Below are 13,138 nucleotides of genomic sequence, written 5' to 3' on the forward strand. Positions count from 1 at the left end.
GATAAGGGGGTTGTGTGGGTGTAAAAGACGAATAGAGATCATATATACTTCATTATAAAAAGCGAATTCGGATATTTGAAGAATTTATCATAGTGTTTTAAACCGACGTATGTGTGAATATATATAACGGTGATACACATGGTGTGTTTATGAACATGTTATACTACATTTAATATATTTTATCTCTACTCTTTAAAAAACGAAGTTGTTGATGATGGTGTGCCTGCCATCCTGCATTATAGGCCGTCCGATTTATATCTGGCGGATAGCAAGGAAACTATGATGGTTGAAGTTGGCAACAATCATGATTGTAGATTCTTATTGAAATAGAGAAACGAATTCAAATTTAGTTCGAATTGCAGTGGTAGTATAGACATTTGGAATGCACTAAAATGTTGGTATGAGTAGGTTACATGCATTATACAGCAAAGCAAAAAAATTAATCGGACATAACATGGATTCATACTCCCTCCTTCCATCTATATAGGGCGTAATGAGATTTTTAAGACCGCCTTTGACTATTGACAAGATTAATAGTACATGACATGCACAATGTGAAAATTATATCATTGAAAGAACCTTTCACAGACAAAGTTAACGGTGTGCTTTGTGTAAGTTGCATGTCATATATCATTGCTCTAATATTTGGTCAAAGTTAGCATCGAAAAACACATTAGGCCCTATATAGATGGAAGGAGGGAGTAGCTTTGAATAGCATTTGTATAGTAAAACGGGGCAAGACTCTCTCTTTGTGTGGTTTGAATAGTTTAATTTTTTTGTTTTCTTTTTGGTTGAGGGAAGTGCGAATTGATTTGGTACGTACAAGTACAATATTACTATGCAGTCAAAGAAAGTACAATATTACTACACGTTAGGCTTGTCCCTAAAATTCAACCCCCGTCTTGTTATATCCCGAAAATTCAGATATCGTGCTCCCAAAACTGGCGCCTTCACAACCCGTGCCTTGCTATCCCAAAATTACAACGCGCGCGAAAACTCCCTCCAGCTGCCAAATCCCGACACGCGCAATCCCCCTTCTAACCCTGAGCCGAAAGGGCCGCTAGTTCAAATTGGTGGGGGTACTTTTGTAACACACCCTACATTTTGGACAAGCGCGTCCCTAAGTCATGCTTCACCCCCTCCCATCGCCCCCTTTTCGCCATTCGAAATCCCAGGCCGCCATAACCTCTCCGCTCCAGCCGCGAAACCCCACCCTCCTCTGTCCGCCACGTCACCGCTGCCCAGCCGGAGCCTCTTCCCCGACGACGTCGTCCACTGCAACAGCTCGACGTTCCTCGTCGACCTCCCCGGATGAGGATCCGTCGTCCATCTCACCATCCCGCCGGTTCAGCCGCCCCGTCCTCCACCTCCAAGGAGCTGCTCCGACGATCGCCTCGTCTATCGCGACTGCTCCATCCCCACAGCGCCGCCTTAACCTGCTCCACCGGAACCGCAGCATCCTCATCGACTCCTCGAACGAAGCCGAGGCCTACTCGGCGCCACCAAAGAGGTTGTACACTCATCGCATAGCACCTTCTCCTTAACTCGACCTCCCGGCGCCGACGATGCTCCATCCCGCACCGCCATGGAGCGGCTATCTTGAAGCTGGCGCCGCGGGCGACATCTCCACGGCGGCTCTCCCCCAGTGCGAGGCCCCTTCGGCGGCGGCATCCATACCAGCCGGATCTGCTGCTGCTGCTCCGGCTCTCGCTCGCTCGCTCGCGCAGCTGCTGCTGCTCCGGCTCTCGCTCGATCGCTCGCTCGCCCAGCTACTTCTACTGCTCTCCCCCTCGCTCGTGTTGCTGCTCTGCTCCGATTAAGCCACACTTCAGTCGACTGAATTGACTTTTGGGTCAATCGATTTTCGGGGGTTGGGGGGCTCGCCGGAGTTAAGGAAGAACCACCCGCAGCGGGGACGGGGGCTCGCCGGAGAGGTACCCCACTATCTATCTTAGGGTTCAGGGTGGGGGGCTAGAGGGCTGGCCGGGGCGGCGTTGGGTCCGGCGGTTTGGCCGGTGGTGGCAGGCGGCTCAGGGGTGTGCAGGTTGAAGATGAACTGCAGGCCCTCCCTAAACTACATGTCAAGTGTCTCTCTGCTACCATTACGTTCAGTTTCAACAGTAGCATTCAGATTCCACAGTTAATTTCAGTTTTGACAGTTAAGTTCAGAGTCAACAGTTTTTACCTCATCTGTTGTAGTCAGGTGGTTTTTGGTGATGTTAATTTTACATCCATTTTTCATCATCTATTGGAGATGCTATTAGAATCCCACTTGAGATTGACGATGTCTATCTTGTGCTGCTTCAGCCTTGACGTCTTACGGCTCACCGGAGCTGCTCCAACGACAGAATGATCCATCACAACAGAGCAGTGCCCTGGACACCGTCTACTGATTCCTCAGATCTTCCTCCACACCTTCGATAGGCACCTCTACCTCAACTGCTTTAGCGACCAACCCAATGATGCTGAGGTCGACACGGCTACGGCAAAGAGGTTGTACACTTGTTGCGTCAGTTATTACTATACATTCACGTTGATCCATTTGGGCTATTTTGGTTCAGCGGAAAAACGTCGATCCACTGGTTGTTACCATCACTCTAAATTTCTGCATGCTCTCCTTACATAATCTCACCATATTTTTTTCATATGCATGTCAGATCTTGTACACAGTCATGCTGAACATGTAGAGAAAAAGAGAAGAGTTTTGCGCGGCAATACAATGTCATGCAAACATCGCTCCATGGTGGGTTCAATGGCAAACCCTCCCCACCCCTGTCCAGATTGTAATCCAGAGGAAGATATCTGTTATGAGGCGTATTCAGACGCTGCTGACCACTCCTATTTACCCCGCAAGGTGTTTGCTCTACCTTGGCATGATGATGTTAGTCATATCATGCATATGTTGCCTTGCAGTGCCTACTTTTGACATCATATATGTCATCTGCTTAGTTTAGACATGTTCTGTAATGCCACCTGTTTAGTTTCTATATCATATATGGGAATTATGCAGTCTCATGTCTTTTAGCCAGCCATAATATATGTGAAATATGCAATGCCATCCTGTTTAACCAGGCATCATATATTTGAATGATATCTTGCCCATCCTTTTCTTCATTACATTTCCATTTATCGACAATGTTTGTATATTAAACTACTCTTCCTGTGAATCAGCCATTTGGGTGGGAGATGGAAAAATCTGGAGTGAAAACAAGGCCTTCAGAGCAGACAGTGCTACCTGTCGAAGCAGATCTCTTGTTGGGTCCCGATAGCTCCTCGGAGATGGATTCAGAGACAGATGACCAGTCCTATTCCCCCACTGAGGTGTATGCTCTAACTTGGCACGGTTATACTGCTCATATCATGCATACGGTGTCTTGCATTGCATAGTTTAGACATCATATACACAATATTCAACACCATGTTCTTAGTTTAGACATCATATCGAATGCCCTCTGTTTAGCATATAAATCACATATGTGAATTAAATGATGCGATCCTGATTACTTAGATAACATGTAGGTGAATTATGTCATGCGATCATGTTTAGTTAATCATCATATCTTTGAATTATGTTATGCTATGCTATCCAGTTTAGATAGACACCATATATGTGAAATTATGTCATGCTATCCGTTTTAGTTAAACAATATACATGTCAACTATTTCATGCCCTCTTTTTTCCATACTATCTATTGCATCTGTCTCTCATACAATGTCTGTACATTCAACTATGTTTCCTGTTTATCAGCCATTTGAATTGCAACGGGTGATGCCAGTATCTAGCGGAATAAAAACACGGTCTTCAAATAAAACAGTGCTACCTCTTGGTGGAGATAGCACCCCGGTTGTACATGCACAAGAACCAGCCCTACCACACATAACCCAAACTCTCACAGATTGTACCCCTACTGTGATGGACAGAGAACCAGCTTCACCCAATCTAACCCCAACCCCAGCCGATAGTAACCCAGTTCCTGTTGACACAGCACCATCTCCACCACAGAGCTCCCAAACAACAGCAGTTAGTAAGGCAGCTCCAGTGCCTAAAGGACCAGTACTATCACGGCGAACCCCAACTCCACCAGTTAGTACGCCTATTCCTGTGGAGGAAGCACAACCAGCCAGTCGTAGTTTAGCATCTATCGCATTTGATGTTGTTAAATCGTATGTGCGTATCTTCCCATCTTGGAAATATTGTACTGAAGATGAAGGAAAATGCCAGTTGCAGGTGTTTGTCCAGGAGTTATGTGTAAGTAATGTTATTCATGGCAATTACTTTGCTTCGTCCCATACATCCTACCTCCATGATGGTTATAATACAGCAAATTTTCCCATTTTTCTTTACAGAGAAGGACCGATTTGGAAACTCAGGATGAGGTAACCTGTGCTAATACCTCTGCTATCTTCAAGAGTGCTTGGTGGAAGTATCGGAATTACCTGAAGAAAACGTACTTCACCGGCAATGAAACTCATCAAATTCCCTTACGTTCTCTTGAGACACATTTACTGGACGATCACTGGGAACGCCTTGTTCTGTACTGGTCCCGAACCAAGAATGTGGTAAGGTCTATGAGCTCATTTTCTATTTTTAAGTATTTTATTCTTGCGTCTTACTGTACTTTGTTCATGTAGAACAAGTGCCTAAACCTAAAGAACAACTGTTCTAATTTAAGATCCCATTGCTATCATAGTTCAAAAAAGCGCTAGGCGTTAATTGTGCGTTTTGCCACCGCCTTGTGCTTTACTGACCAAAGCGCATGCTTATGCGCAGTTATGCACAGATTATGTGTAGTTATGCACAATGCATTTTGCCAACGCCTAGAGCCTAGGCGCGCTTAAGCGCTCGCTTAGGCGTGCCTTTTTTAACTATGATTGCTTTGCTCTTGTATCACTGTATTTACTGATACGAACTTATTTTTAAATTGAAGGGTCCAATCGAAACTCCAATGGCACAGCAGGTATGTTCACGCATGTTAACTGGTTTGCTCTTATCAATAGCTCTGTTGATTTCAATTTCAATTGTGTATACAGTTGACTTTCATATCATGCACATTACTAGCATCACAACAGAGCCAATAGTGTTGTTGTACATGTAGACCCGTGGTACCCATCTGAAATCTTGTTGTGCCGTGTAGTTTCCCACGCTTTGTATTCTTTCACTGTTGCTTTGTCTTGAACTGATATGATTTGAACCGTGTCTCTATTTTGATTTGGCAAGACAATGAAGTGACCATAGGACATAGATATATGTTTGTTTGATGCTTTTATTATGTACTATTACTTGGCAATAGAAGACTTGGTAGTTTAATCATGTCCACCTTACTAATGAACTGGTTCACCGAAATGAGTTTAATATACTAGTACATGCTAAACTTGTTATGTGTCTGCTTGTTTCTTCTTTTAGAATGCTGACAGAATATTGGGGAAGAGTGCCTTATTAAGCAATGGTAAAGGAAGTAATGCAGATAAGGTTCAGGATAGTGACACATCCTTGTTGGTCTCCAACAAAGCTGATAAAACAGCTAAGGAAGACTATCTTGAAGACAGCGAGACAACCCCAAAGTCCTGTCTTGGTTTAGTGTTCGAGTTACTGGCCACTACCGCATGCACAAGCTATTCAAACTCACTGTCTGAATCAGTTTGGTTTCTTGAGTCTCAACTACAAGCTGAAAGACATCGATCAGCTGTGCTGCAACAAGAAGCGGAAGGACTGCGGAAGTCCCTGGAGCATTCAGATGCATACTTTCTGGTGCAACAGCAAGCGTTGGAGGATTTTAGCGCCAAACAGGACAAAGCTAATCAGCTTGCTAAGCTTATTGCCAGCATGGTGGATACCCAGGATAACGTTTCTTGAGCTCTTCTGAAGTTGTTTCAGTTATGCTGTTGTTTTGCTACCGCGTTTATTTGCACTGGTGGCCAATTTTGACGGCCAAGTGTATGTAATATGCTGCTTTGTTCCCAATATTTGCACTGGTGGCGAACTTTGATGCCCCAAGTGGATGTAATATGTGTAATAGCGGTAATAGGCTATCCTTAATTGCTTGCTTATTTATTTCCTTATTGTCTTGTTTAGTTGTTTGCTTGTAGTCACTGCAGTTCTTTTTCTGTGTTTTTCTAGTGGCCACAATAGCCTATTTTTGGTAACTAGGCCAAAATAATCATGGCAACACACGGACTGTTGTAACCATGGGCCTTCGTTCGGCCATAGGACCATTGGCCTTCTATACGGGCCGTAGGATCCATCGGCCTTCTATACGGGCCTTAGAGATCAATGGGCCTTCTACGGACCATAGGGTCCATGGGCCTTCTACGGGTCGTACCATCCATGGGCCTCATATGGGCCGTAGGATCCATGGGCCTTCTATGGGGCGTATCATCATTTTGCCAATCATGGGTCGTACTATTCGTGGACCATAACGGGCCGTTAATAGGCCGTATTTGATAACTCTATGAAAATAGCCCAACGGGTTTTTTTGACATGAAAACGGCCCAACGTATTAACGGTCCGCAAACGGGCCGACTGTAACGACGGGCTGAATTTGGCCCACAAGCAGAAAATGACAGTAACGGGCCGTATGTAACCGAATGCTACAAATGAGCCCAAGAATCAATGGGCCCTGAGAAGGCCGAAAGATAACTTGGGCTGGAAACGGCCCAACGCAATAACGGGTCGTTAATGGGTATAAAGTGATACACTGTTCATTACGGGCCAGTTTCACAACGGGCCGTTAATGGGCCAAGAGTTACAAAGGTCCTCATATGGGCCGAAAGAAGTCATGGGCCACACATGAGACGGAAGTTAAAATGGGTTGAATCATATTGGACGGCCCAGATGACGCTACTGGGCCTAATTCGGATAGGGTGTAACGGGCCCTCGGTTAGCGGGCTGTAAATGGGCTATATGCGAACAGGCCGTTAACAGGCTTTCCATGGGCCGGCCCGCCACCTTTTGACCAAGTCAAACGGGTCGGCCTTTTCACAGGAATGGGCCTCTGTTGGGCTGTGCCACGTGTCGACGTATCATAGGCGCCCTCTGTCCAATGAGTGGATGATATCTGTCCCAACGGTGAGCGGACACGTGTTTCCTCCAGCCAATGATGATTTTACACATGGAAAATCCCCATTGGTCGGGGCTATTAATGGGTTAATGGATCCAAAACCCGACCCGATAGCTTAACGGTGTTCCGTTACGGTGGATGCCATGTGTCGGTCACCCTTGACGAAAGCAGTTCTGTGACGCGCGATTTATCGTCATGGAAGTGGACACTTCCATGATGATAATTTTGGTAATTTCATGGAACACTTCTACGACAGCACAGGTATGGCTATCTTGATTCTGTCATAAATTTGTCATGGATGTACATGCATGACAAAAAATGCGACCTACTATGACAAACACGTATCATCACGGATGTGTATTTTTTTGTAGTGGTACCTGATACGTCTCCAACGTATCTACTTTTCCAGACACTTTTGCCCTTGTTTTGGACTCTAACTTGCATGATTTGAATGAAACTAACCTGGACTGACGATGTTTTCAGCAGAACTGCCATGATGTTGTTTTATGTGTAGAAAAGAGAAGTTCTCGGAATGTCCTGAAAATCCACGGAGGCACTTTTTGGAATTAATAAGAATTTCTGGGTGAAAGAAATACACCAGGGGGGCCCACACCCTGTCCACGAGACAGACGGCGCCCCCCCCCCCCTTCCTGGGTGCGCCCGCCTATCTCGTGGGCCCCCTGGACCTCCACCGACCTCAACTCCAACTCCATATATTCACGTTCAGGGAGAAAAAAATAGGGAGAAAGTTTCATCGCGTTTTATGACACGGAGCCGCTACCAGGCCCTAATCTCTCTCGGGAGGGCTGATCTGGAGTCCGTTCGGGGCCCGGAGAGGGGGATTCGTCGCCGTCGTCATCATCAACCATCCTCCATCACCAATTTCATGATGCTCACCGCCGTGCGTGAGTAATTCCATCGTAGGCTTGCTGGACGGCGATGGGTTGGATGAGATTTACCATGTAATCAAGTTAGTTTTGTTAGGGGGTTTGATCCCTAGTATCCACTATGTTCTGAGATTGATGTTGCTATGTCTTTGCTATGCTTAATGCTTGTCACTAGGGCCCGAGTGCCATGATTTCAGATCTAAACCTATTATGTTTTTATGAATATATGTGTGTTCTTGATCCTATCTTGCAAGTCTATAGTCACCTATTATGTGTTATGATCCGACAACCCCGAAGTGACAATAATCGGGATACTTCTCGGTGACGACCGTAGTTTGAGGAGTTCATGTATTCACTATGTGCTAATGCTTTGTTCCGGTTCTCTATTAAAAGGAGGCCTTAATATCCCTTAGTTTCCGCTAGGACCCCGCTGCCACGGGAGGGTAGGACAAAAGATGTCATGCAAGTCCTTTTCTATAAGCATGTATGACTATTTACGGAATACATGCCTACATTACATTGATGAACTGGAGCTAGTTCTATGTCACCCTATGTTATAGCTATGACATGAGGAATCGCATCCGGCATAATTATCCATCACTGATCCATTGCCTACGAGCTTTTCACATATTGTTCTTCGCTTATTTACTTTTACGTTGCTACTGTTACAACTACTACAAAAACCCAAAAAATGTTATCTTTACTTTTGCCACTGTTACTTTTATTATCATACTACTTTGCTACTAAATACTTTGCTGCACATACTAAGTTATCTAGGTGCAGTTGAATTGACAACTCAACTGCTAATACTCAAGAATATTCTTTGGCTCCCCTTGTGTCGAATCAATAAATTTGGGTTGAATACTTTACCCTCGAAAGCTGTTGCGATCCCCTACACTTGTGGGTTATCAAGACTAATTTCTGGCGCCGTTGCCGGGGAGCATAGCTCTATTCTCTGAGTCACTTGGGATTTATATCTGTTGATCACTATAAAGAACTTGAAAGACGACAGAACTACGATTTTGCCCTCAACTACGAGGGGAGGTAAGGAACTGCCATCTAGCTCTGCACTAGATTCTCCTTCCATTATTAGTAAACTTGCGACACCTAAACCTGCTACTACTATGAATTCTGATATGTCACATGTTATTAATAATGCCACTTCTGCTATGCATGATGAAACTACTTCTGTACGTGATACTACTTTGCCATTAGGTGAATTTCTTGATGAACAACTTGCTAGAGTTAGGGGGAATGAAATTATTGAAGATGCTATTATTGATGATAGTGATGATGAAAATTTTCCCAATGATTATGAATTTCCTGTTGTTCCTGAGGGTTATGTTATGAATGAAGAAGCTGCTAGAGCTATCTTTGCTTTCAATGATAGATATGATCTTAAAAATTATTAGCTAAATGGAAGCAGTAGTCTCTTAATGCTAGAATGAAACCTGACCCCGGTTTTGCTACTTCACCTATCTGTGTTACTGATAAGGATTATGAATTCTCTGTTGATCCTGAGATTATTACTTCAGTTGAATCTGATCCTTTTTATGGCCTTGAATCTGAAACTGTTGTGGCACATCTTAATAAGTTGAATGATATAGCTATTATTATATTCTTAAGATATTTCCGTTCTCATTAAAGGGTGATGCTAAGACTTGGTATAATTCTCTTTCTCCTGGTTGTGTGCGTAGTCCCCGGGATATGATTAATTACTTCTCTGCTAAATATTTCCCTGCTCATAAGAAACAAGCTGCCTTGCGGGAAATATACAATTTTGTGCAAATCAAAGAAGAGAGTCTCCCACAAGCTTGGGGGAGGCTTCTCCGGTTACTTAATGATTTGCCTGATCATCCTCTCAAGAAAAATGAAATACTTGATATCTTTTATAATGGACTAACCGATGCTTCTAAGGACTACTTGGATAGTTGTGATGGTTGTGTTTTCAGGGAAAGAACAGTCGATGAAGTTGAATGACTATTGAATAATATGTTGACTAATGAAAATAATTGGACTCTTCCTGAGCCAGTTCCTGAGGCAATTCATGAACCAATTGAGCCAACTCCTGAGCCTATTCCTAAACCCACTCCGAAGAAGAGAGGTGTTTTATTTCTCAGTCCTAAAGATATGCAAGAGGCAAAGAAATCAATGAAAGAAAAAGGTATTAAAGCTGAAGATGTTAAGAATTTACCTCCTATTGAAGAAATACATGGTCTTAATATACCGCCTGTTGAAGAACCACATTGTCTTGATAACCCGACACAGGTAGTAAAGGTAAATTCTCTCTATAGACATGATAAAGTTGAAATCCCCTCTACTAAATTTCATAGCTCGTGCTTAGACGAATTTGATGACTTTATGGCTAGACAAGAAAGTTTTAATGGTTATGATGGTAGAGAGTTAAAGAATAATGCTTTCGAGATAGGACGCGTAAGCGATAATATGGCTAGAGTTAAAGGTGAACTCAAACTCATTAGCAAATATACTTCTATGGTTTCTACTCAAGCTGAGCAAGTACTTAAAGCTCAAAACGATTTGCTTGATGAATTAAATAATAAAAATGACTTTGCTATTAGAGAGGCTACTAGAACTGGTAGAATAACTCAGGAACCTTTGTGTCCTGAAGGCCACCCTAAGAGAATCGAGCAAGATTCTCAAAGAAATAATTTAGAGGCACCTAGTTCTTCCAAAAAGAAGAAAAAGAAAAACGATAGAACTTTGCATGCTTCTAGTGATCCTACTATAGACACACCTGAGAATCCCAATGATATTTCTATTTCTGATGCTGAAACACAATCAGGTGATGAACATGAACCTAGTGATAATGTTAATGATAATGTTCATGTTGATGCTCAACCTAGCAAAAACAATGAAGTAGGGATTGAACCTGCTGTTGATCTTGATAACCCACAATCAAAAATCAACATTATGATAAGAGAGATTTTGTTGCTAGGAAGCACGGTAGAGAAAGAGAACAGAAACCCATGCCCTTTCCTCCTAAACCATCCAAGACAAAGGATGATGAGGATTTTGAGCGCTTTGCTGAAATGATTAGACATATCTTCTTACGTATGCGCTTAACTGATATGCTGAAAGTAAATCCTTATGCTAAGTATATGAAGGATATCATTACAAATAAAAGAAAGATACAGGAAGCTGAAATTTCCACCATGCTTGCTAATTACACTTTTAAGGGTGGAATACCAAAGAAACTTGGAGATCCGGGGGTACCAACTATACCATGCTCCATTAAAAGAAATTATGTTAGAACTGCTTTATGTGATCTTGGAGCCGGTGTTGTGTTATGCATCTATCTTTATATCGTAGACTTGAATTGAATAAGTTGACACCTGCTGAAATATCTTTGCAAATGGCTGATAAATCAACTGCTATACCTGTCGGTATTTGTGAGGATGTGCCTGTTGTGGTTGCAAATGTCACTATCTTAACGGACTTTGTTATTCTTGATATTCCTGAGGATGATAGTATGTCTATTATCCTTGGTAGACCTTTTCTTAATACTGCAGGGGCTGTTATGATTGCAACAAAGGCAATGTCACTTTTCATGTTAATGGTAATGAGCATACGGTACACTTTCCGAAGAAACAATCTCAAGTTCATAGCATCAATTCTATTGGAAAAGTTCCAACTATTATTATTGGAGGTTTTGAATTTCGTCTCCCTACTTTCAAGAAAAAGTATGATATTCTTATTGTTGGGGATTTTCATATCCCCGTTGAGGTAACTTAGTGTTATTCGAAATTTCTCCGGTTCTGTGTTATTCGGAATGAGTTTGTTAACAAGACTTGATCAACCTTGTTAGTGGATTCATTTTGATGATCAGGAGATGGATGAAACTAGAAGGCACAACCTTCTGTACCCACTTTTTACTTTCTGTTATTTAGAATAAATAAAAAAAGGTATTATCCGTCTGTTTTCTGAATTATCCATGCATTAAAAAATATCCTGAAAATAAAAGTGCTCCAAATTCCCTGCAAATTTAGTATGATTTTTTATGGAATATTTGAGGATTTTAGGCACTGAAAACACCGCAGGAGGGGCAAGCACCAGGCCACGAGAGTGGAAGGCGCGCCCCCTCCCCCTGGGCGCACCCCCTGTCTCATGGGCCCCTGGTGGGCCCCCTCCACTTATGCCAGCACCCACACACTTCATCTTCTACCCAAAAAAATCCCCATCCAGCTCAAGCACGAGTTCTAGCTCATTTTGCTGCAATTTTCGATCTCCTTGCTCAAAGCTCCATTCACAAAACTGCTTTGGGAGATTGTTGCTTGGTATGTGACTCCTCCATTGGTCCAATTAGTTTTTGTTCTAGTGCTTTATTCATTGCAAATTTTTGCTGCATAGGTGACCATGTTCTTGAGCTTGCATGTTAAATTTATGAGGTCCCAGGCAATCCCAATGCATGATATAGGCTCTAGGCACTTGTAGGAGTAGTTGCTACCAATCTTGTTTAGTTTTATTCACTTTTATTTTGAAATTCCTAAAATTTCAGAAATTTTCAGAAAATGTTAAGGAAATTTTTAAGGGGCTCTTCTAGCCAAGGCTCTCGGGAAAAACAAGCCAAAGAGAAGGAAAAAGCCAAGTATAATCTTCCTCGCTTAGCAGAAGTACGGTCGTGTGAATGGCCATGCAATGATTTCTTGAAAGAAGCTGGAATACCTGAAGATTTTTATTCTTTGATCGACACTACAGGCCTCACCGGTTTCATCAACGACCGGATCAATCAGTATCTCTTACTCACCAATACTTTCGTGCAAAACTTTTATTATTATCCTAAGAAGTCACCGCCTGCAATATCATTTCATTTATATGATGAACTCAGAGAAATGTCTTTACATAATTTTTGCGCGGTGTGTAGGATACCGTACGAGGGAGAATTAGAGGAACCCCATCGTAAATATGTGGATGGCTTTGTTAATACTATCGCTGTAGAGGAGCCAAATAAGGGTTCCGAGGCAAAAGTCTCTAGCATACACTTTCCTGTTTTACGCTACTTTGCCATATTTGCTAGTAGATGCTTGATTGGTCGTGGAAATAGTGGAAACTTGAGCGTTCCTGATATTATCATTCTTCAACATGCCTTGCTTGGAGACAATACTTTTAGTTTGGGTGCTGTCGTTGCTAAACGTTTAGCCCTGAATCTTACAAAAGGCCCCATATTTGGAGGTA

The sequence above is a fragment of the Triticum dicoccoides genome, chromosome 6B, assembly GCF_002162155.2.
Source record: "Triticum dicoccoides isolate Atlit2015 ecotype Zavitan chromosome 6B, WEW_v2.0, whole genome shotgun sequence".
In the NCBI taxonomy this organism is placed as follows: Eukaryota; Viridiplantae; Streptophyta; class Magnoliopsida; order Poales; family Poaceae; genus Triticum; species Triticum dicoccoides.